The 23,638-nt window shown below is 36.9% G+C and overlaps 2 long non-coding RNA genes across 5 annotated transcripts; both read left to right on the top strand.

The window, feature by feature from the left end:
- Positions 1-1,349: 1,349 nt before the first annotated feature.
- Positions 1,350-4,017, top strand: LOC114304361 (uncharacterized). Its single transcript, XR_014360508.1, has 2 exons — positions 1,350-1,563; positions 3,560-4,017. It is a non-coding gene; the product is annotated as an uncharacterized LOC114304361 (long non-coding RNA).
- Positions 4,018-18,815: 14,798 nt separating this feature from the next.
- Positions 18,816-23,043, top strand: LOC114322329 (uncharacterized). Of its 4 annotated transcripts, none has more exons than XR_014360507.1 (5): positions 18,816-19,225; positions 21,286-21,458; positions 21,551-21,848; positions 22,705-22,870; positions 22,970-23,043. It is a non-coding gene; the product is annotated as an uncharacterized LOC114322329 (long non-coding RNA). The 4 variants fall into 4 exon arrangements; XR_014360506.1 differs by having other exon boundaries at positions 18,817-19,225; positions 22,733-22,870; XR_014360505.1 differs by lacking the exons at positions 22,705-22,870; positions 22,970-23,043 and having other exon boundaries at positions 18,995-19,225; positions 21,551-21,679; positions 21,765-22,691.
- The last annotated feature ends 595 nt before the right edge of the window (positions 23,044-23,638 follow it).

Here is a 23,638-nt window from a genome sequence, read left to right as displayed (position 1 = left end):
TCTCTCTCTCTCTCTCTGTCGCTCTCTGTCTTCTTCCACTCTGTCAATCTGGATCTTCTCCCTCTCGAGCCATCTCTCTCTCTCTCTCCCTCCCTTCCCGTATTTTCCCATCTCTCACACTTCATCTAGGGTTTATTTTTGTGTTGATTTCGTAAATGGGTTTCGTTGAAATGTTTGATATGTACGAACTTAATTAAATCTTGATGTCCAAAATGGGTTTGATTTTAGTTTTGTGAAATTATGGGTTTATTGTGTTTGAATTGAAATTATGGATTTTAGTTTTATGGGTTCATTGGGTTTTTTGTGGGTTTGATGTTGTGACTACACACACTCTCTCTCACTCTCTTGCTGTTGCAATGACTTCTTCAATGTCCACTGCCTTGCCAGTCAAATGAAGACTCTATTTCTCAACCTCTTCCTGATCTGGTCGATTCATTTGAAGAATGATATATGTACACTAAATACTCTCACACAAAGCAGCTTGGAACAGATTTCCAAAGTCTATGAGAACCAGGTGATTTTCCCTCCAAGTGTTGTACTTGTTTCTTCATGATATGCATTCCCTTTGCTGCTGGTAAAGTTTGAAGGTCAATTGGCCTCATAAGCACTAAAAACAGAGTGAGATAAATAAAGCACAAGATGTTAATTTGTTTCTACATTCATAATTTTTGGGTTTATCTAAACCTATATATGAATTATGTGTATTTTGATAACTATGGATGGATTTTTTGATGGTTAACATTATTTTAGGAATATAAAAAATTAAAAAAATAATAAAAATAAACATATTCTGAATTTTCTTTAAATTTTGATTTATGTTTTATGAAACTATTGTGTCACATTTTAATATGTATAAGAAGTTTGAACCCATTAGTTTCAATAAGTTTTAATGGGGTATGTGGCTCCACCCTTCGTGTGTGTCGGTGTGAGTATATATGGTTTCTCTATGTATGGAATTGTTTGCCATCTCAAAGTTTAGCTACAAAGATTTATGGTAATAATTTCCAGAAAATCCAAAACCTGATTCCAGCTTGTGAAAATAAATTCATGACAGAAAGGAAGAAGAAGAGGAGGACCAGAATTTATTTTGAAAATAGTTTCTAGAATAGTTCTCAAATTTGTAACATGTGAACTTGTACAAGCTTAATTTTAACTTTATTTGCTTTACTAAGAGGTGGATATTTCAAGAGTATTATTCAAGAAATTGTCAAAAGGCTCATTCTTGTGTGCCTATTGCAGGGAACATCTTTGCTTTTGAACTGTTTATATCACCAATGTAAGTTCCACAGGCATACAATATATGTTTGCTTTTGCTTCAGTCTCAATTTCAGGTTAGCTTGAGTGTTGTTTGCTAATTATAATTTGGAATTTTGATATCATTGGATTCAATTAGTTTTGAAATTGTAGTTTGTTTATTGTTTTTGGAGCCAAGTGTAGATGAACAAACTCAATATGATTGATTATGTTGGGAATTCTTTGTTGATTAGAATTATGAATTGGGAAAAACATGGGTGTTCATGTTCGCGGGGAAGACTTCGGACATGGCGATGCTATATAGGATAGGTAAGGACTATCTATTCATATGTTGTGCTTTGGATGCCCTTCACTCTCCTGCACCCCTCCTCTCTCTCTCTCACACACATGCACGCACCCTTTATCTTTTTTCTTTTTAAGTTTTTTGTTTTTTGGACCAAGGAATATGTTTGAAGTTTAATTTGATAATCTATGAAGCATAAATCACATTTGTTGTGTTTGATTCGGCCACCAGACTGGATCCATTGTTTATATATTCTGAAAAACGAAAACAGAAAATGAAAATATTAAAAGCAAACATGAAGGTGTGAGGGATGAGCTAGTGTGCTTCAATTATAGGATTCATATGTTTAATTTGCAGATCTCTCTCTCAGTGAACGTGCACATGTTTCCAAAATCACCAACATGAAGATGCCACTGTGAAGAAGGCCATAAAATATATAAAGTCAAAGAAAAGTTAGTAAGATATTACAACTACTCCTATCTTAGAATAATGGCAGGGAATCACATTGCCGACCAAATATGGGAAATGAAACAAATTAATTACTCAAATGATTTTTTCTTTTCTCATTTTGCTTTTTTTTTATTTATAAATAATTATAAAAGATTCCAAAACATCAATAGAGAATTAGATCAATTCTGCAATAATGAAGGTGGTTTGCGGTCAAGGAATGTAGTCCCCCTATTTAGAAGACCAATCTGAACAACAGGGATGGAGTTCCCAATTTAGTGTCAGCATCTTTGTGTTTTATTTTTTTATCTTCTCCCTCCTCAAATTTAGTCCCCCTATTTATTACAAAATGCATAATGTGTACCTCAACCCATGGAGGTGTGCTATTTATACAGTAATGCTTTGTCTCAGCTTACGTTTCATTTTCCATTTAGGACTCTACTTGTCTACCAAGTATTCCTTATCTAAAATTTATGTTCCTAATTGGGTTGGGTTTAATCGCCTTAAGAGTATCATTTATACCCAACTTTGGAGTCGCGTCCAATGACCTAAACCATTATCATCCTACCATATGTACCACAATCCGATATTGTACCATATAAATGAGATCTTGAACCAATGTGGTCCCACTCAAAAATACGTTCTCACACTTAATTAAATCAATGTGTTCTGTAAGGAGAACACAGAGGGACTAACGAGAGACCCATGTTTTCTACTCTTCAATTTTCACAAGATGAACAACCTAATCATTTGCAGCAGCATCTCACATTTTTTAGGCTTGAATTTTCTCATTTCTTTTCTCTAATTCTTACCGCCAAATATAGCTTCCTCTTCTTTTTTTGAATCTGCCCATTCTTGTTGTTCTATGATTCTAACTGTTGTTAAAAAGCCCAATTGTTGCATTGAAAATTTACTTAATTTGCAATAGCACTATGTTTGTGAAATTACGGAGTCCAAAGTGCTTAAAGGGGATGAATAGGTCAACCAATTAAAATTATTGATTTTAAGTTTAATTTTAGTTGATCCAACAGATTGAATCATGAATAAACAATCAACACATGAATATCATATTTTACATGAAAAACCCAACAAGATAAAAAATCACAGTCCCAACACGAAGAGAAAATCCACTATGATCAAAAAATACAAACACAAAGTCAAGAAGACTTACAACTTTCACCTAAGTTTCCCTAACACGATATTCTGGCATTCCATTATAATTAGACTAATTGCTTCATAAATAACATACGTATTTTCCTTTTTTGCTTCATATGTAATGGGATTGATTTTTCCTTATGTTTACCCTTTCATTCACATGCTCTACGCTACACATGAGGCTCTAAAATATTTTTCTCTTGCCCTTCTGGCTATTAGGAGGCAGCAAGTCTTTCCTGTATGTTAAACTTATAAACTGGCCTGTGGTACTTGTTAGATATGCTACATCAAATCTTGATTTACATGTTGAAGTTATGTAGACACGTGTTTACATATTTTGTTGCAGTTATTATGTCGTGCTGTTTTTCTTGCAAATACAATATTAAATAAAATATTGACTGGCTGTGTGTAATATTGAAGGATGAATTGCTTGGATTGGTTGAGGACCCCTAGAGTGATGCAGTCTTTAAAAATCAAGGTCTTAATATGGATGTGCTATACCGTTCTGGTGAAACACAACAGGTGGGAAATTTTGACATTAAGTTCTTGCAATCTACGGGGAGCATTTGGTGGCTGAGGTTGATATATTTAATTTTCTTGGCTATATACATGGTGGATTTCTTTATCCTTTCCTGCACTGTTATTATGTGGGTGAGGTTGCATTATTCAATTTGATAAAGCCTCAATTCCAAGTCCTTGGGGCTACAGAATCATCTTCTACCATTCAGCTCTGTTTAGAGACATGTCTTTCTGATACATTGTAGGCAATTATTTTCCTTCCTCCTTTACCATTGTTTGTTCTGTTGTGTAATGGGTATAACATTGTCTGTTCTCTAATTTACATATTTAATTCTTCATTGTGGTATTTTTCTTCAAATTTATCAGACATGCACCAGTAGTTTGCTAATTCAATATCCAGTGATTTTGATTTTGAATGACTTTCTTCTCAGTTGTAAAGTTTTGTACAGATTGCATTCATGTCATGTTTACAATTGAGTCTTAATCATGTGCAGGGAATCCTTACATATACCCCTCGCTTGCTTTCAATTGGTTTTCAAGGTACTTTGACTTAGTTGTAATGTTGAGTCTTTATTGTGTTTCTGCTAGAGTATAATATATCAGAATTATTAATTTTATACTTGTTATAATTTGAAATGTCAATTTTATTGAATAAGTGCAAATGGTTTTTTTTTTTTTTTTTACAGATTGCTTTTGCGTAAGCTATTGTGGATATTTATTTTTGTGGATGAAGAGCATTTATTCTGTATGTGGCATCTATTTGTGTACAATTCTCTGTTTTGGAAATACAGTGTTTTTGTATGTAATATTTAATTGAGATGAATTATACTTGATTTGAATGGATTTATATGATACTTGGAATAAGATGTTATAAGTTAAAGTTTTTGGATAGTTGATAATGAAATGGGTATTATTGATAATAGATTTAGATTATAATTGGTAGATGTATTATTCTGTATATGTACAGGTTGCATTGATAATGGAATGCATATAATTTAGAAATTAATGAAAATTATTTAATTTGTGCATTTAAAAATAATTAATAAATAGAGCTTTTGGCGACTAAACATTTAGTAGCCGAAAAATAAAAGGGAACTTATTGGCGACTAAACAGTTAGTAGCCAAAAAAAAAAAAAAAAGGTTTTTGGCTACTAAAAAATTAGTAGCTAAAAGGGAGTACCATGATTTTAGCGACTAAAAAATTGGTAGCCAAACAGGAGTGCCACGTTTTTGGCGACTAAAAAATTGGTAGCCAGAAAGGAGCGAAGTTTTTAGCGACTAAAAAATTGGTAGCTAAAAAGCTGAAGATGAATTTTTTTTTTTTGCGACTAAATATTTTCTTTTGGGTGACTAAATTTTTAGTCGCTAATTGGTGACTTTCAGCGACTAAAAAAAAATTAGTCACCAATTCTTTTGCCGACAATCAATCAACGACCAAACGGGTGACCAAAAATTTTAGTCGGTAAAAATATTTGGCGACTAAAAAAATGACTTTTGGTGACCAAAAGTGTAATTTGTTGTAGTGATAGTCTCATTCATAACATAACTTTTAATGATTATTGCATACATGTTGGTATTGATGTCAAGCATCCTACTGTCCATGTTCATGCTCAAAATGGTATAATTTAATATATAATTAAATGGCTTTAGATGATCGTTCAACCTTTGCTTATGAAAAATAAATTACTTGTTTCAGCATAGAGTCATGCTAGACCAACTGTATACGTGAGTACTCACCATTATAGCTTGTATTTGGTCAACCATCAAATACTATTTATTTAGAATGTTTAGTTATGTTGCATATGTTTCTATTGCAAATGGGTCTTTAACATAAATTTTGTAACGCCCTCAAAATAATAACATTAAACCCATCAAATAAGACATGCATTGACATATAAACAAACCACCTTCTTTTATTCATTAGCGTCTCATTACATAAGTATTACATGTTAACATCAAAACAAAATGCCCTACGGGCTTACAGCTTTCTAAGTTAACACTTGGATACATCAAAAGAGCACTAACTCGTACACGTTAAGCCCTTGGCTTGAGTTTACATGTAATACATCAAAAGTAAATCAACGAAAGTGTGCCCGCCTCTAGCCTCCCAAGCTATGTCCTTGGAGGTGGCATGCTACCTGTACCTGAAAATGATATTCCCATATAGGGTGAGCCACAGCCCAGCAGAAATATACTAAACCAACCATGAACAATGACTAAAAGATTAGCAATTGATAGATGGTCAACACTGATACATTCACATAAATCACAAATTTATGTCAACCGACTCATAAGTCCAAGTTACTTTTCATTTTCCCTTTTTCAACAGATAGGCATATAAGCACTAGTCACATTCTCAACAGATATGTATAACAACAATATCCACATTCACAGATAAGCAATAAGCTATATCCACATTCTACAACAGATATGTATAGCAACAATATCCACAGATAAGCATATAAGCTATATCCACATTCTACAACAGATATGTATAACCACAATATCCACAGATAAGCATAAAAGCTATATCCACACATCACAAAGATAAGCATATAAGCTCTATCTTCACTTCTTTAGACAAACATATGAGCTGTATCTACGGAGTTCATCCCCTATCTTCTCCCAACACTATCCGGTTTAGAGGTACATCCCCTATCTTCCCCTAAACCGCGGAGTACATCCCCCATCTCTTCCTCTACACATAACGTATACAAACACAAGGGTTCTATATACAATCACCCAATACATGTAGTTAATGTATTCTATCAACTGTCAAGTTCCATGACACATTTCATTGATTAGTTTCAGTTTGCCTAATCATCATGCATTGTCTACAACAATCACGACTATCCTCCACCGATAGCCCAAAGCAGTTATTTCTAAACAGAAAATAAATGCACAATGGATATTCAATCAACATTTCATTTCCTCACTTCTCACAATTAATTATCCCAATTAATCAAACAATGTAATTCGGTCAATTCCCATAATTAACATTTCAACCCTTAGGTCCCATTTTCATCAATGACTTAACATTTATTCCATTTCTTTATGCCAAACATGCATTCAGGTTTATTATGAATAAAACCCCAACTTTTGTAAAATTACACAAAAGCCCCCAAACTTTCACAAAATTACCAAACCAACCCCAACATCTCAAAATGCCAAAATTTAAAGACAAAACCCATAGAGAGGAGTAGGATATCCCTACCTCGAAGTTTGAGCCAAAAAGGAGATGAAGACTCGAAGACCAACGTGCTCCAAATCCAAACTTTTTCAAATTAAAACAAAGCTCTCAATGCCCTCTATCTTTTTAACAAAGGCCCTAGGCTAGATTCACACTCTAGGGAGATCAATTCTTAGAGAGAATATAAGTTTAGAGAGAGAGGGTCTCGGATCAAGGGTTTGAAAGAAAAAAAAAGTGAAAAAGTGATGTTTCAAAACGCTACTGTCCGCTGATAGAAAACACTCTCGCTCGAGCGAAGCCTTCGTCGCTCGAGCGACCAGACACAGAAAACTCTCGCTCGAGCCAAGATGTTCTCGATCGAGCCAGGAAAAACCCAGACCGCTCGAGCGAAGGAAGCTCGCTCGAGCCAAGAATGGCAACTCTCAGGTCCAGAACCAGACGCAACACTCGCTCGAGCGAAGCCACCCTGGCTCGACCCACCAGACACGAACCTCACTCTCGCTCAAGCGACTAACTCCTCGTTCGAGCGAAGGTCCAAAAATCTGGGCAGCAACACTAGGCTCCCAAACACAACCAACCTGTAACAAACCTGCCCAACACATCCTGTAACTCAATATACAAGGTAAAAGAATGCAAACGAGATAACAAACAACCACCAACACCCACGGACACATGTCCGGATCACTGCACAACAAGGGTAAAACCCGGGATCGCTATAACCTCCTCCCCTTAAAGAATTTCGTCCTCGAAATTTAGCACAAGTTTTCAAAAACAAGTTTTTCTCCATTTTTAACAATGTTACACTATAACATTCAACAATCCGACCCATTACCGGCCATCCCCTCCATTTAACAAGAGGCATTTCACAATATGTAAACAACATATGTACTTTCAACATGCATTAACAATATGCATTATCTTTCCAATTTCAACAATACATTCAACACATATAGTGTCACATTCAACTTCCATATGAGGCAAGTTCCAAATATACTTCCAATTAACCAAAACATTTTCAATGTTTCACAACTTAAGATATATAAGCAAAATTTAAATACAAGATCACATATCAACAAACAAGTCCGGATATTTCTCTCGGACTTCCAACTCACGTTCCCAAGTGACTTCCTCCACTCCGTGATGTTTCCACAAGACTTTCACCAAAGGAATGGTCTTGCCACGCAGGACCTGATCCCGCCTATCCATGACCCGAACCGGTCTCTCCTCATACGAGGCATCCTCATCTACCTCTAAATCGGTCCAATCCAACACATGTGATGGATCTGGCTCATACTTCCGAAGCATACTCACATGAAACACGTCATGTACTCCGGACAACTGCGGCGGTAAGGCTAACCGATAAGCAACCTCACCAATCCTCTCAAGGATCTCAAAAGGACCAATAAACCGAGGAGATAACTTCCCACTCTTCCCAAACCTCATCAAGCCTCGCCTAGGTGATATTTTCAGAAAGACATGATCACCTACCCCAAACGCCAAAGGCCTCCTCCTACGGTCAGCATAAGATTTCTGCCGACTATGGGCTGTAACAAGCCTCCTACGGATAAGCTCAACTTTCTCCGTCGTCTCCCTAACCAACTCTGGACCCAACAAAGGTGCATCACCCACCTCGGCCCAACAAACTGGAGACCTACACGGTCGGCCATACAAGGCCTCAAACGGTGCCATACCGATGCTAGACTGAAAACTGTTATTGTAGGCAAACTCTACCAAGGGTAAGTGCCTCTCCCACGTCCCACTGAAGTCCAGGACACAACCCCGAAGCATATCCTCGAGGATCTGGATAGTACGCTCGGACTGCCCGTCAGTCTGTGGATGATAAGCCGTACTAAAAGTCAACTTAGTGCCCAAGGCACTCTGCAAACTCTGCCACAATCTAGCAGTAAAACGAGGATCTCTATCTGAGATGATCGTCACTGTGACCCCGTGCAATCTCATTACGTCCCGAACATACAAGTCGGCAAGATGATGTACCGAATCTCTCACGCGCATAGGAATAAAGTGCGCCGATTTAGTCAACCGGTCTACAACCACCCAAATAGCATCACTACCTCGCTGCGTCCTCGGAAGACCTACAACGAAGTCCATAGTGACATGCTCCCACTTCCACTCGGCAATAGGCAAGGGGTTGCAACAAACCCGCTAGCCTCTGATGCTCGGCCTTCACTTGCTGGCAAGTAAGGCACTTCGATACGAAAACCGCCACATCTCTCTTCATACCCCGCCACCAAAACTGGCGACCCAAATCCTGATACATCTTAGTACCTCCCGGATGCACCGCAAGGCGCGAATGGTGAAACTCTCGGAGTACCTCCTCTCGGCAAGACTCCGGTACAAACAGACGGTCTCGGTATCTCACACTCAGGTCGGGATACACCGTCAAACCCTTCTCAACCTTCCCACTGGAGATCTTCTCTCGGAGGGATTCGACCTCAAGGTCACCTCCTTGTGCCTCTAACACTCGTGTCACAAGTGTAGGCTGCGCAACAACAGAAAACAAGGCCGCAGCCTCAACAGATTCGCCCAGTAGCAAATCAAACTCGCCAAGTACTCCCAACATCTCCCATTCCCGGATGGCTATACAAGCTACATCACTAATGGATTTCCTACTAAGGGCATTGGCCACAACATTGGCCTTTCCCGGATGATAATGCAACTCAAAATCATAATCCTCGATGAACTCCATCCACCTCCTCTGCCTCAAATTCAAGTCTCTCTGTGTAAACAGATACTTCAAACTCTTATGGTCCGAGAACACCTCGAACTTCTCACCATAAAGGTAGTGCCTCCATATTTTCAAGGCAAAGATCACTGCTGCTAACTCTAGGTCGTGTGTGGGGTAATTCTTCTCGTGTATTTTCAACTAACGTGAGCCATAAGCTACCACTTTCCCCTCTTGCATCAACACATAACCCAAACCCTCTCGTGAGGCATCACAATAAACCGCATAACCCAAACCTCTCTCCGGAATAATCAACACCGGAGCGGTGGTTAATCTAACTTTTAGCTCTTGGAACGACTTTTCACAAGTCTCACTCCACACAAACTTGACTCCCTTCCGAGTTAGTCTAGTCAACGGTGACGCTAACCTGGAGAAATCTTTCACAAACCGACGGTAATACCCAGCTAATCCCAAAAAATTGCGGATCTCAAACACACCCTTAGGCTGTGCCCAATCTTGCACTGCCTCAACCTTGGATGTATCAACAGACACCCCTTACCCGGATACCACGTGGCCTAAGAATTTGACTTCCCTCAGCCAGAACTCACACTTCCCAAACTTGGCATACAGCCTATGGGCTCTAAGCAACTCAAGCACCACTCTCAAGTGTTCCTCGTGCTCCTCCTCTGAAGGCGAATAAATAAGGATGTCGTCCACGAAGACGACCACAAATCGGTCTAAGAACTCCCGGAAAATCCGGTTCATCAAGTCCACATAGACTGCCGGTGCATTGGTAAGCCCAAATGGCATCACCAAAAACTCATAATGGCCATACCGCGTACGGAATGCCGTCTTAGGAATATCCTCCTCCCTGACCCTCAACTGGTGGTAACCCGATCTCAAGTCTATCTTAGAGAAACAACGGGAACCCTTCAACTGGTCAAACAAATCATCTATACGGGGCATAGGATACTTATTCTTAACTGTAGCCCGATTCAACTTCCGGTAGTCAATACGCAATCTCAAGGCACCATCTTTCTTTTTAACAAAGAGGGCCGGCGCTCCTCACGGCGAAACACTAGGGCGAACAAAGCCCTTATCGAGCAATTCCTAGAGCTGAACTTTCAACTCAACCAACTCTGCTGGAGCAAAACGGTAAGGTGCCATAGAAATCGGCGCCGTGCCGGGCACTAAATCAATAGAGAACTCTATCTCACGATAAGGTGGCAAACTAACAAGATCTTCGGGAAAGACATCCGAATACTCACAAACCACCCTCGGCAACACAATCTGAGACTCATCATACTCACTACTCTCAAAGCTAGCAAGTAGACCACTGAGCTCACTTCGCCCTCGCGAATCATACCCCGGTGGCAAAACACTACCAACCCGGTCTCCCAAGAAATGGAACCACTCCCCGCTCAAGGTACATAACGTGACCCTCTGGCGGTAGCAATCGATAACAGCCCGGTATGACGATAGCCAGTCCATACCCAAAATAACATCAAAACCCTTCATGGGCATGACAACAAACGGAAAAGGAAGCCTATAGTCGGCGACCTCAATATCACAACCTCTAACACCCTGTTTCAAGATCAACTCACCACCCAAAGGCGATACCACACAAATAGGAGATGCTAACTGTGCCAACTCCAATTCCAAAACCGATGCAAATGCAGCAGATACAAAAGAATGAGATGCACCCGTGTCTATCAACACATTAGCAACCGAGTTGCAAAACAGAAAAGTACCTCTCACTACTGATGGAGCTGGTACTAAATCCTGCGCGGTAACAGCATACACGCGCCCCGTAGGCCCCTGGTCTACCTGCTCACCCCTCGGAGCAAAAGACTGCTGCACAGTCTGGGATGACGAAGCTCCCGGATTGGCCCTCGAGGCCTGCACAGACTGAGCTGGCTGAAAACCCTGCGTCTGCCTAGAACCAGACGCTCCCGAAGTGGCACTCAACTGTGGGCAAAACCTCTTCAGGTGCCCAGGCTGTCCACACTGATAACAAGACAAGGGCTGCCCCCTGCCCAAACTCTGACTCTGCTGTCTAGCTGAAGATGAAGCAGCTTTCTGACCCCCACCCTTCTGCGGGCAGACTGAAACCTTGTGACCCAGCTGGCCACACTTATAACAAGTAAACTCTCCCTGACTGCCTCTCCCCGAGCCTGCACTCGGCACTGGAAAGGTCGATCTAGAGACTGCACCCTGAGACTGCTGAGGGTTATAACCCCTCTGCCTCCTGCCATCATTCTGACTATCCTGGCTTCTCTTGGAGCCCCTCTGTTCTTCCTCCTCTTCCTGTATCATAATTTCCATATGAGCAGCGGCATCTACCAGGTGTCTATACTCTCGGATGTAAGACCCACCAACTCTCAACTTGAGGCCCCGCCTCAACTTCCGCTCAAACTCATAGCAACGGCGTTCCTCGGACGCCACCAGTTCCGGTGCAAACCTGGACAGACTGGTAAAAGTAGCCTCAAACTCGGCCACTGACAAGCCCTGCTGTTTAAGCCGGCTGAACTGATCCCTCAGCTTCTCCCTAGCTGCTGCAGACAAAAACCTCTCCTGAAAAGCATTCACAAACGCCTCCCAGGTACCACCAACACGAGCCTTCTCATACTTCCACCATTGACCCGCATCTCCCTTCAGTTGGAAGGATGCCAAGGTCACTTTCAGTGCTTCGTCCTCGATGCCAAGCATCTCGAACGTCTTACTCATTTGCTCTAGCCACTCATTAGCCTTCAGTGGCTCCTTCGGATCCCCGATAAACTCATCCGGATTGGACCGGAAAAACTCCCTCTTCAAGAAGGAAGGCCCTGTCTCAACTGCCTGATTCCCAGCTCTAAGAATACCCAAAGCTCCTGCTATCTCTCTGGCCAAGGCACCCATGGCCTGCTGACCCGCTGGCTCGGCCACATTGGCCTGCCCAACTCCCTCCTGCACTGCCGGAACTTCCTCCGGTAACGGTACCTCCTGCCTCGCAGGTCTACCACGCCTAGCACCTCTTCCTCGTCCTGACATCCTAATAAAGGTAACACAGAACATTAGCACATTCATAAATGTGCCGAAGCTAAACACTCACGTCCTAATACATGGACAACTGTAATTCACTCCACATAAGAACATAAACACATAAGCACTTACGAATTTCATTTCCGGATAATGATAGTCCCGAGACGTTACTAGAGTTCCGGTTAGAAACAGCATTGATCAAGTGCTTTTCCAACAAGACTCCCAGAAACTCAAGGATCCAATCAACATCCTAGAAAGTAAATCCCATACCCACATAGTCACATAAGCATGTTATCATTTAAGCACATAGCATATGATACTACATCTACGTCTCTACCAAGCGAGACAAACCCATTGTGATCCTAATCACTTCCCACGTACCCAAAGTATTCGAACCCGGTACGCTCTGATACCAAGTTGTAACGCCCTCAAAATAATAACATTAAACCCATCAAATAAGATATGCATTGACATATAAACAAACCACCTTCTTTTATTCATTAGCGTCTCATTACATAAGTATTATATGTTAACATCAAAACAAAATGCCCTACGGGCTTACAGCTTTCCAAGTTAACACTTGGATACATCAAAAGAGCACTAACTCGTACACGTTAAGCCCTTGGCTTGAGTTTACATGTAATACATCAAAAGTAAATCAACGAAAGTGTGCCCGCCTCTAGCCTCCCAAGCTATGTCCTTGGAGGTGGCATGCTACCTGTACCTGAAAATGATATTCCCATATAGGGTGAGCCACAGCCCAGCAGAAATATACTAAACCAACCATGAACAATGACTAAAAGATTAGCAATTGATAGATGGTCAACACTGATACATTCACATAAATCACAAATTTATGTCAACCGACTCATAAGTCCAAGTTATTTTTCATTTTCCCTTTTTCAACAGATAGGCATATAAGCACTAGCCACATTCTTAACAGATATGTATAACAACAATATCCACATTCACAGATAAACAATAAGCTATATCCACATTCTACAACAGATATGTATAGCAACAATATCCACAGATAAGCATATAAGCTATATCCACATTCTACAACAGATATGTATAACCACAATATCCACAGATAAGCATAAAAGCTATATCCACACATCACAAAGATAAGCATATAAGCTCTATCTTCACTTCTTTAGACAAGCATATGAGCTGTATCTACGGAGTTCATCCCCTAGCTTCTCCCAACACTATCCGGTTTAGAGGTACATCCCCTATCTTCCCCTAAACCGCGGAGTACATCCCCCATCTCCTCCTCTACACATAACGTATACAAACACAAGGGTTCTATATACAATCACCCAATACATGTAGTTAATGTATTCTATCAACCGTCAAGTTCCATGACACATTTCATTGATTAGTTTCAGTTTGCCTAATCATCATGCATTGTCTACAACAATCACGACTATCCTCCACCGATAGCCCAAAGCAGTTATTTCTAAACAGAAAATAAATGCACAATGGATATTCAATCAACATTTCATTTCCTCATTTCTCACAATTAATTATCCCAATTAATCAAACAATGTAATTAGGTCAATTCTCATAATTAACATTTCAACCCTTAGGTCCCATTTTCATCAATGACTTAACATTTATTCCATTTCTTTATGCCAAACATGCATTCAGGTTTATTATGAATAAAACCCCAACTTTTGTAAAATTACACAAAAGCCCCCAAACTTTCACAAAATTACCAAACCAACCCCAACATCTCAAAATGCCAAAATTTAAAGACAAAACCCATAGAGAGGAGTAGGATATCCCTACCTCGAAGTTTGAGCCAAAAAGGAGATGAAGACTCGAAGACCAACGTGCTCCAAATCCAAACTTTTTCAGATTAAAACAAAGCTCTCAATGCCCTCTATCTTTTTAACAAAGGCCCTAGGCTAGATTCACACTCTAGGGAGATCAATTCTTAGAGAGAATATAAGTTTAGAGAGAGAGGGTCTCGGATCAAGGGTTTGAAAGAAAAAAAAAGTGAAAAAGTGATGTTTCAAAACGCTACTGTCCGCTGATATAAAACACTCTCGCTCGAGCGAAGCCTTCGTCGCTCGAGCGACCAGACACAGAAAACTCTCGCTCGAGCCAAGATGTTCTCGATCGAGCGAGGAAAAACCCAGACCGCTCGAGCGAAGGAAGCTCGCTCGAGCCAAGAATGGCAACTCTCAGGTCCAGAACCAGACGCAACACTCGCTCGAGCGAAGCCACCCTGGCTCGACCCACCAGACACGAACCTCACTCTCGCTCGAGCGACCAACTCCTCGCTCGAGCGAAGGTCCAAAAATCTGGGCAGCAACACTAGGCTCCCAAACACAACCAACCTGTAACAAACCTGCCCAACACATCCTGTAACTCAGTATACAAAGTAAAAGAATGCAAACGAGATAATAAACAACCACCAACACCCACGGACACATGTCCGGATCACTGCACAACAAGGGTAAAACCCGGGATCGCTATAAATTTGGAGTTTATGTTAGTTTTGATTCCTCATCTATTATTAGATATCTTGAATCCTTAACATGTGATGGATTTAGATCATGTTTTGAAGATTGTCATTTTGATGTGAAATCACTTGAAATAATTTGATGTTATCTTATCTTGATCCTTACATTAATCAATGTGAACTAGAAGTTCAAAGGATTATTTATTTGCCAAGTAAGCAAATCAATTACCAGATGCCTGCACCGACACTAAAAATATAATAAAATCCTATATTCCAACTGCTAATGCTCCAACAAGAATTGATGTTCCTGAAGGACAATCTGTTAGTATAGCTGTAAATGTATCTAAGTCATGCCAGAAGTGTGGTAGACCTGTCGATGCAAAAGACAAGTTTCTTGAAGAAAGAAGACAATTGGTGTTCCTGAAAAGATCATATCTAACGCTCCTGAAGAGGCTATATCCACATTCCTGAATAGGTGCTCTAGAAGAGACTATACCTAGCACTCTTGAAGAGGCTAAACCCACAAAAAATTCTTAGTGCTCCTGAAGAGGCTAGACCTACAAAACAGACTATTATAATAAATATATCTAAATCTCCTACTTATAAACCTCCTGAAGCAGAACCTCTAGAAAGAATAATCTCCTGAAGAGTTATCCCCTGCCGTGGAATCTCTTGAAAAGTTATCCCTTAAAGTGGAACCTCTTGAAGAGTTATCACTTGAAGTGGAAAAGGTATCTGAAAATAATGAGATCTCAACACATTATATAAGTGCAGGAGATATTTGTGTTAGAAATTAAACTGTTGTCGACAATATATTTTCGTTTAAAGTTGCTCTTGATATTATCAGATGTAATGGTGAAAGCATTACCAAAAGTGATGATAATAATAAACCACAAATTGTCAAAGAATGACGATCACTACAACAAAAGTAACCTATGGTGATGAAAAGTAGTGAAGAAAATAAATTGTCACTGAATAAGAATAATCCGTGACGAATTATAAAATTTTGTCACGTATAATAAAAAAATAAAAATAATAGGTGACGAAATTTATTTTTGTCAACAAATACTTCTTTTTAGGTGAGGAAAAATTAAGTTTCGTCACCGAAGGTTTTCCCGCTAATATTTTTTGAGTGGCGCCAAAAATTTAGACTTTTGGTGAGAAAAAAATTTGTCACCAATTATAAAATTATTAGCGAGGAATACATTTTCGTCACCAATAATTTTGTATATATTTTTTTTGAGAAACTTGATTTTAAATGTTTTAAGACCATTTGGTGAGAAATATATTTTTATCATTAATAATTTTTAATATTTTGAGACATTTTAGTGAGGAAATTATATTGTCACCAATTTTAGAGGAAAAATTTTAACATATTGGGCGGTAATGGAAAAAATAGACTACTAACTTTTTTCCCCCTTTATTTTTGTTTATCAATTTTTCTCTTCTCTCTCTTTCTCTCTCTCAAAACGAAAACACAAGTTAATTAACTCTCTAAACTTATGGTGACGAAAAGTAGTGAAAAAAATATTTCGTCACTAAATAAGAATAATCCGTGACGAATTATAAATTTTGTCACATATAATAAAAAGTAAAAATAATAGGTGACGAAATTTATTTTCATTAATAAATACTTATTTTTAGGTGAAGAAAAATTAAATTTCGTCACCAAAGATTTTTCCTCTAATTTTTTTTAGATGACGCCAAAATTTTGAGATTTTTAATAAGAAAAAAATTTGTCACCAATTATAAAATTATCAGTGAGAAATATATTTTCATTACAAATAATTTTAAATATTTTTAAAAGAAATTAATTTTAAATATTTTGAAATTATTTAATGAGAAATATATTTTTATCGTCAATAATTTTACACAACAAAAGTAACTTATGGTGACGAAAAGTAATGAAAAAAATAAATTTCGTTACTAAATAAGAGTAATTCATGACGAATTATAAATTTGTCACATATAATAAAAAATAAAAATAATTAGTGACGAAATTTATTTTCATCAATAAATATTTCTTTTTAGGTGAGGAAAAATTAAATTTCGTCATCGAAGGTTTTCCTGCTAAATTTTTTTGGTGGCGCCAAAATTTTGAGACTTTTGATGAGAAATTTTTTTGTCACCAATCATAAAATTTTTAGTGAGGAATATATTTTCGTCACCAATAATTTTACATTTTTTTTTTAAAAACTCAATTTTATAAATTTTAAGATTATATGGTGAGAAATATATTTTCGTCACTAATCAACTTGTTCGGTTTTGGTTTTCAAAAAATTTACTTTTTTATTTTCCGAATTATATTTTCAATGAATTTTTTTTAATATTCTAGGTTTTTTTTTTTTTAGACACGCATAACATAAATATACTTAAAAAGTATAATATTTATGAATTTTTTTTAGAAAATAAAAATTCCCCCCCTCTCCTCCTCTTTTTACACTTGAAAATATGAATTTTTACACTAAATAGGAACTCACTAATTTTGAAGGGAAAATTTTGACAGATTGGGCAAAAAAAAAAAATATACTACTAATTTTTTCCTTTTTTTTTTTGTTTTTTGGTTTTGTTTTGTTTATTAGTTTTCCTCTCATATCTCTCTCTCAAAACAAAACACAAGTTAGTCCTCATTCAGAGTGTTCTCCTCTAGCGCTACCACTGATGTTGCCTGTTCTCCTTCTTCAGTGCCGTCGTCGACGTCACATCTCCGAGCCTCTCTACCCGTCTCCTTCGATGCCTCATGTTCTCTTCGATCAGCGCCTCCTGATGACGAAAACTAGTGAAGAAAATAAATTTCGCCACTAAATAAAAATTTATAAATTTTGTCACATATAATAAAAAAATAAAAATGATAGGTGACGAAATTTATTTTCGTCAATAAATACTTTCTTTTAGGTGAGGAAAAATTAAGTTTCGTCACCAAAAATTTTCTCACTAATTTTTTTGGGTGGCACCAAAATTTTGGGACTTTTGGTGAGAAAAAAATTGATCACTAATTATAAAATTATTTATGAGAAATATGCTTTCGTTACCAAATTTTTTTAATATTTTTGAGATCTTCTGGTGAGGAAAAAAATGTTGGTGGGAAAATTTTGATGTATTAAGCGACAATGAAAAAAATGAGTAGGGTTTTAATTTTTTTACCCCTTTTATGTTTATCCACTACAACAAAACTGGGTTTTTACAGCTTCATATCAACGACATACAGTAAATGCAAGCTGTGGTTTCTTATTTTTATGACTTGCTTTTTCTGCATATCGTAAATAATTTCTCAACTACGATGTGTGTATTGCGTAGGTCGTAAATGTTAATAATGATGATTTTTTTATGACTTGCAATGTTAACTGTAAATAATAAAAAAATTTATGACGTGTATATAACATGCCGTTAATACATCAACTATACACAACATCGTCTATAAATTGATAAAAATATTAAATATTTGACGACACAAAAAATTAATCATTAAAAATTATACTTTTCACGACCCACAAAAAAATTAACCATTTAAAATATTACACTTTCCATAATACACAATGCTATCCTAAAAGATGTGACTAAAAAAAATAGCACCAAAATAAAATTTCAGAGTGTCAAACACTACCTAGCATTAGCACTCTCTGTGGCTTTCTGTCTGTTTGTTTCTCTCCATAGCTTTCGTCTCTCTCTCTCTCTCCATCATTTTTTCTTTTTTTCTTCTCCAGAACGGCCAGCACTACAACCCTAGATTCTCCACCGCCCGCTTCTCTAACCCCAACCCTCTTTCTAGCCAAACCCTTACCTCCGACATCTGGCAAAGATCAGTCCCAGTTGGAGTGCTCCATCTCTATCTCACCATCTCTCTATCTCTATCTCTATCTTTGCTTCACCTTCGCTCTCAATCTCTGCCTCACTATCTCTCTCCATCTCGATCTACCCTTTGAAACCCTCCCAAACCGAAACCCCAATTCAAACCCTCGATTAGTTCTACATAAGGCGATCAGATGATGAGTTATATCTATGACAATCCACTCTCACAACTGATGATGAGTTCTCTGCTTTATCAGCTAAAATTTTAAAACCAAAAAATGATTGATGAAGGGTTTAAATAGTCATCTAGAAGGCCCTAATTTGTTGGGTTTCAAGATCAATTCCTAGGGCTGGTTGATTTTTGATGGTCACGACAGTAATATGGCATCATTTGTTTCTTGATCAGCTGAGGTTAGTTTAGTTGGTCTACATTTTTTGCATCTCATTGGAATTAGATTTCAGATTGTATCAAAAATAAAGCTTTTATTGCTTCCTCTAGATATCTATCTTCCTTTTAGTCATGCGCGTACATAATTATGAATAAATTTGCAACACATATATCAATTTTGTACAATTTGACACAAAATGTATATGAATGAATGAGATTTTTCATAAATAGAGTCCCATAAGATCTTTCATCCTAAGAGTCATATGTTCTTTGCTAGAATATGGACTGTCACTTGAGAGGTGAGTTGCTTTCTATTATGGATTTTAAAGATGGGAAGCTTCCTATGAGGTATTTGGGGGTTCCTCTTGTCTCTACTAAGTTGTGTAAAATAGATTCTGATCAATTGGTTGCTAGGATTACTAAGAGGATTCAATCGTGAGCTAATAAAGTGTTGTCGTATGCTGGTAGAGCCCAATTGATTAAAAGAATTTGTATTAATAGAATTCTTAATTTTAATATATAATAGAATTTGTATTTGTTCAATTCCACTCTCTTAATAGAATTTGTATTTGTTCAATTCATTTCTTAATGGGTTTGAATTTTGTTTTTTTTTTTAAATTATAAATAAATCTTTGGGTTTAGTGTTATTATTGGATTAAAAAAAAGGTCAAATGATGATGTTTGACTACAATTCTAGATTCTAGATTATTTGATTTTTTTTTTAGCTTATTTAACTCAGAAAAAGTGAGATTACTTGTAATTGTTTTCAACTTAAGAATGTGCCTGAATTCATTAGAAGCTAAATAGTATAATGCTAGTAGAAAGAAATGAGATAAAGAGAGATTATTTTTAATTAAATTCCATGTATATATAATAATTTAGTTGCCATTTTTTTTAAAAAAAAAAAATTAGCAAAGATATGTATCAATACTAACATTGAGAACACCAAGAAAATGAAATCTTAGAATACCACCATAGTGTATTTGCTAATCATTTTTCACATTGGTGGAGGTTGTGCCTCTTTGGGTTGGTTCAGACCATGGTTGTTTTGTTGTGGTTATGCCTCTAATTTGGTTGCTTCAAGCCATTATTGTTTAGTTTGGTTGTCAGGTGGCATGAGAGGTGTCACATTCTTCATGGTTTTCATGAAAATGTTGTTGGCTTTAGAATTTCATTCTTAATTTTTTTTTTTAAATACAATTCCAAAAGGATGTAGCCATGGCTAGAACTCTATTTTTGTGTATATAACCAACTCTACTATACAGCTATATCAATATGATATGGAATAAATGATGGGCATGACAACCCAATACTACACACACATGAGGCAAAGAAGATTTCATTCCTATGAGGTATTAGTAAGTTTGTTGTCCCCTAGTACATGGGACTAACTAAGGATGTCATTTACATACTTTTCTAAACACAGACAACATAGGATATCCATATGTATAAAACATTTCAATAGAGTCACTACTACAATAATGGTTAAAAGTCATACTTTTCAGATTGAATTTAGATAAGAATCATGCTTAAAAGTAGCAAATTATGAGTACAAAACTCTAAAATTTTGCTCAAAGCATGCTTTAGTCTGAATTTGTGTTCAATGTTAAAGAAGTATAAATGAGGAACATGAGGTTGCTCCTTCCATGCTCCATTCTACAGACTTCATGTATAGATTTTATAGCTTTCTTTTGTTTTATTTTAAAGCTATTAAATATATTTTATAGTTTTTTTTTTAAATTAATTTTTTTTTTTAAATTTGACAATTCTAGTGTCTTCTCTGAGCTGTGTTTGCATTGCTGAATATATCTATTGAATTGTGGTTTTAACTTTGCATATCTAAACATCATTTATAATTTTTAGATTAGATATCACTCTCTTGAAGAAGAAATAGCCTTTGGACCTGGTTGTTGGTTGTGGGATTATTTAAGAAGTGGGGCTTCTAGTTTTCTGCATCCACTTTCTAGTGGTGCTGGGTTCTAAGGCACATAAGGGTTATGTTTACAAAATTGGAATTGTACGTGGTGTTTTTATATTATTTTTGTTACTCTATCAATGACATTTTATTTTGCATGTTGGCCAGCTCTTTGGTTTGGTGAACACACTTTTGGAAAATTCCAGAAACACTGCAGAGAAGGATCTTTCTATTCAAAGATATGCTGTCATTCCATTGTCTCCAAACAGCGGATTAATAGGATGGGTACCAAATTGTGACACCCTGCACCATCTCATTCGGAGTAAAGAGATGCTAGAAAGGTCCGCTAAGGTTCATTTGATGCTTTATGTGTGTGTGTGTGTGCACGCACACGCATTTCGTCTAATTTTTTGTGCATGTTTCTGGTATATAGATCACCTTAAATCTAGAGCACAAACATATGCTTAATTTTGCTAAAGATTATGACCATTTGCCACTTATAGCTAAAGTGGAGGTGTTTGAGTATGCTCTGCAAAATAGTGAAGGAAATGACCTGGCAAGGGTATGTTTTCTTCAAGAAATATGCTGCATCTTTGGCTCTCTCCTGGGAATTCTTTTGTCAAGTTAGTTACATTGCCTCTTGATAGGTGTTTTAGTTAAAAAGTTGCACTTTTGAGAATTGGCTGGACAGGAGGACAAATTATACTAGAAGCTTGGCTGTCATGAGCATGGTATCATTTTTCTTCTCGTATTATTTAGATCTTTTTCTTAAGACCAGCAAGATCCGGCTATATATGTTTCCACAAAATCAACACAATATGGTTCCCATGTATGATCTTATTTGTCAACCTTTTATGCTTTAGAAATGTTTAGATAAGAGAATGTTTCGAAGTAAATGTATGTTATTTGATTATACTTTTCTTTCTTTGGTTAGAATGATATACTAAGAAGGAACCCTGCAAATCACTAACTTAATATGTGAATATATACCCAATACAATTGTGTGATTAGGTGTCTAAAGTATTTGAATGCTTGTGTACATATCTTTCATTGTGTAGATATATGATTTTTTGGGTACTGATATTCTTTCCGTTGTATACAGGGATTCTTTGTTATTCTTTCATGGATGCCTATATATTTTAAAACAGTAAGGCCATAGCTAGCCTAAAAGTTGTAGTTTATCTGCAATTTATCACATACTCAACAAGTGTACTGATTTTATGAGAAAGATGAAATACATGTCTCTTTGTTATAGATATATCATGTCCACCTCAGACAAGCAGCTTGGTCTTTCAAAAAAGTAAAAACATAACCAAAGACAACTTCTATTAATTTTGTTTCCAAAATGTATTTACTAGTAGTCATGGTCCACGCATGGACTCATGAGCATCATGTATGGTTGTCCAATTTTTTATTTTTTAAAATTTCTTTCTAATTTTGATTCAAACAGGCAATAAACAATCATTGATGCTGGTTTCACAAAATTGCATGTAACCTGGAAAACTAGAAGTTTGAATTGAAATATTTCTGTCTACATTTGTTTCTCTTGTTTTACTTTTGGATTTTCCTACTAATCATGTGATATAGTAAGCATCAGGTATATCCTTACTTGCAGTCAATTGGTTTTGTTGGTCCTGGGATTGCGCTCAATTGTCTAACCATGGCAAAGCACACATCAATAGCATCTGCTTGGCTTACTTTAGCTGTTGGGCTAAAATCATTTAGTCATTGTGGGTTCCTTGTGAATCTTCAGGTTAGTATACTCAGAAAAAAATCACTTGAAATTAAGAACAGCATAAATTCTGTTTTCACCCACGTCTGACCTTATTTTCATTCTTTTCTACGAAGCAAGGTTTCTTAAGAAGCAAGGTTTCAAAGGACAATTTAAAGGAGGAGGTATCCCATGAACTCGTAGATCGCTGTGTTTGGTAAGTCCCGCTTGTTTTATGTTTTTATTTTTCTAATGTTGGTTAGTATATACTAGTTAAAGCACAACAATTTCACTAATTATTAACTAAGATTTAACAAGTTTGAAGATGTATTTAATGAAAATAGATTCATTAGTTACTTCTTACTTAGCATGACCCTTATTAAAATACACATTAACCAAAATAGAGACAAAACTACGTGTATATTTTTTTGAGTATTTTTGCTAGGTAGTGTTGGAGTTGCTCTAATTTAGTGATGTGATTAATAGGAGCTTGTCATGTATAAAGGAATTTTTGGTTGTCAAGCTAGACTCATTGTGTACACAATTTGTATTGACATGGATAAAGAGGTCTATACAATGTAATTGATAATATTTTAATTTTTTTTTTTTTTGTTTATTTTCTTTGCAGATTGGTTTTTGATGACGTTTGGAAGCATACTAGCAAATCAAGATCAAGTGTGAAATTTTTTTTTCCTGAACTGATACTTGGTTCTAGTTGCAAATCAAGATTGAATGCTGATTTTTTTTTGTGAACTCCATGTTAGTTCATTTTTGGATTTGCTTTGATGGTTTTTTTGTTATACTTAATGG

Source organism: Camellia sinensis, chromosome 2, assembly GCF_055761805.1.
Source record: "Camellia sinensis isolate YWXY chromosome 2, ASM5576180v1, whole genome shotgun sequence".
NCBI classification, from domain to species: Eukaryota; Viridiplantae; Streptophyta; class Magnoliopsida; order Ericales; family Theaceae; genus Camellia; species Camellia sinensis.
This window is presented reverse-complemented; position numbering and strand designations above follow the sequence as displayed.